Raw genomic sequence first — 2,388 nt, forward strand, 5'->3', positions numbered from 1 at the left:
GGGGAACTTCCAGGTGGTGGTGTTCCCATGTGTCTGCTGCCCTTGTCCTTCTCGATGGTGGTGATCATGGGTTTGGAAGGTGCTGTATAAGGAGCCTTGGTGAAGTCCTGCAGTGCATCTTGTAGATGGTAAACACTGCTGCTGCTGCGCATCAGTGGTGGAGGGAGTGAATGTTTACGGATGTGGTGCCAATCAAATGGTTTTGTCCTGAACGATGTTAAGCTTCTTGAATGTTGTGGGAGCTGCACTCATCCAGGCAACTGGGAAGTATTCCATCACACTCCTGACTTGTGCCTTGTACATGGTGGATAGGCTTTGAGGAGTCAGGGGGTGAGCTACTTGTCACACGATTCCTAGCCTCTGACCTACTCTTGTAGCCACAGTATTTATATGGCTAATCCAGTTCTGTTTCTGGTGAAGGGTAACCCCCGCCGAGGATGTTGATAGTGGGGGATTCAGTGATGATAATGCCGTCAAACATCAAGGGCCGATGGTTGGATTCGCTCTTGTTGGAGATGGTCATTGCCTGTCACTTGTGTGGCACGAATGTTACTTGCTTCTTGTCAGCCCAAGCCTGGTTATTATCCAGATCTTGCTGCATTTGGACATGGACTGCTTCAGTATCTGTGCAATCGCAATAGTGAACATTGTGCAACCATCAGCGAATATCCCCACTTCTGACCTTATGATGGAAGGGAGGTCATTATTCTTATGTTTTGCTTTCAGGGAGCCAAAACCATTTTTCTGCCATTACTACATTCTGCTATCTGACCTTTATGTCAACATTAGCACCTTCCTTAGTCTTTAACACTATCATCGCCACTCCCTTTGTCTTGGGTCCGTGACATCTTTGTCAATGTCTCCTAAGCTCCTACCTATCCCTGACCTTCTATTTTGATCCACCTGCTTCACCCCTTTTCTTCAACAGTACAAAATCCATTACATTTCTACCTCTCGTCAGCTCTGAAGAGGAGTCATACAGACTCGAAACGTTAACTCTGTTTGTCTCTCAACAGATGCCGCCAGGCCTGCTGAGTTTTTCCAGCATTTTCTGTTTTTATTCTAGAGTTCCAGCATCCTCAGTATTTTCTTTTTATTTTAACTAAAATTTAAATTGGACTTACCAGACCAGACTGGAAGATCCACAAATTTTCACTCTGCATAGTAGATGCACTCGACTGATCATCTGATGGGTCACCTGACATTGTCAAGTGCCAGGGATCTCTTTAAGATGCTGGCCATCACCTTGGTCCAAGTGCCTGCAGCTTCCAAGACTGGACATCCCATCCTCCAGCACTCTTTAGGCAGAATAATGGTCTGTAGGCCGCCTTTGCTGCTAATCCGTGGAAATTAGCAAATTATCAGGTGCGTACCGATGGCAGGCCCGGAAGTCAGAATGCCACCGGCTTCCATGTGTGGAACCTGCCATCGGTAAGCGACTGTATTATCCAGTCCAATGTCTGCACCTCAGACTCCATCTGAACAACTTAGAGCAGAGGTTCTTTGAGGGGCAAACAACTCACTGCACATATGGTTGCCTGGGTTTGCAATGCTCTTCACAAACTCCTACATGTTGCAGTTGTGACATGCCACCTACACTGCCATGCCTATATAATCATGTTTTACTAATTTAATGAATTGAAGTACATGTAGTCAATCATGCTAGCTTACAGCTCTTAATTTTTTAAATAACTACTTCGCCGAGTTAAAGTTATAGTTGATAAAATCAACAATCTACCTGCAGCACAAATGACTATAATTATTGGGGGCAAAATGCAGCATTTGTTTCCCCTGCACCAAATTTCCACTCTCAACATATTCCTATCTTTTACAATCTGTTTATTTTTTTTTATGGAACGCTTCACGAATTTGCGTGTCATCCTTGCGCAGGGGCCATGCTAATCGTCTCTGTATCGTTCCAATTTTAGTATATGATGCACTCTGCTTTTGACCACTCAAAGCGTCAGCAAATGCTGTTAACCTTTGCACACCTATTCAAATCACATTCAAGTCACCAGTGCTCACTCAGCTTTCTGCACACAGTTATTGTTCCTATTCAGGAAATCATGTACAACTTGATTAACTTTTAACTATTAACTGCCATCCACAAGCAGTTTCTGTTAAGTGTTTTTAATTCATTTATGGGATGTGGACATTGTTGGCTAGGCCGGCATTTACTGCTCATCCCCAATTGCCTGTCCCTGACTAACAAGCAGTTTGTTTAAAATTTGTGAGCTCTAAGTTTAATTCAAAAAGTTACTACTCCTTACCAGAGAATTCCACTCACACCCAAATTCCTAACTTTTACACTATGTTTACTATGCACTCTGTTTATGACTACTCTGAGACACAATTTGACACAAGTAAATGCAACAATGTGCAAAAATC

General features: G+C 43.4%; 1 non-coding gene across 1 annotated transcript; it reads right to left on the bottom strand.

Moving 5' to 3' along the window:
- Positions 1–1,845: 1,845 nt before the first annotated feature.
- Positions 1,846–1,948, bottom strand: LOC144692081 (U6 spliceosomal RNA). The gene has a single exon (XR_013579265.1). It is a non-coding gene; the product is annotated as a U6 spliceosomal RNA (small nuclear RNA).
- Positions 1,949–2,388: the final 440 nt, after the last annotated feature.

The sequence above is a fragment of the Cetorhinus maximus genome, chromosome 16 (genome assembly GCF_964194155.1).
Source record: "Cetorhinus maximus chromosome 16, sCetMax3.hap1.1, whole genome shotgun sequence".
Taxonomy (NCBI): domain Eukaryota; kingdom Metazoa; phylum Chordata; class Chondrichthyes; order Lamniformes; family Cetorhinidae; genus Cetorhinus; species Cetorhinus maximus.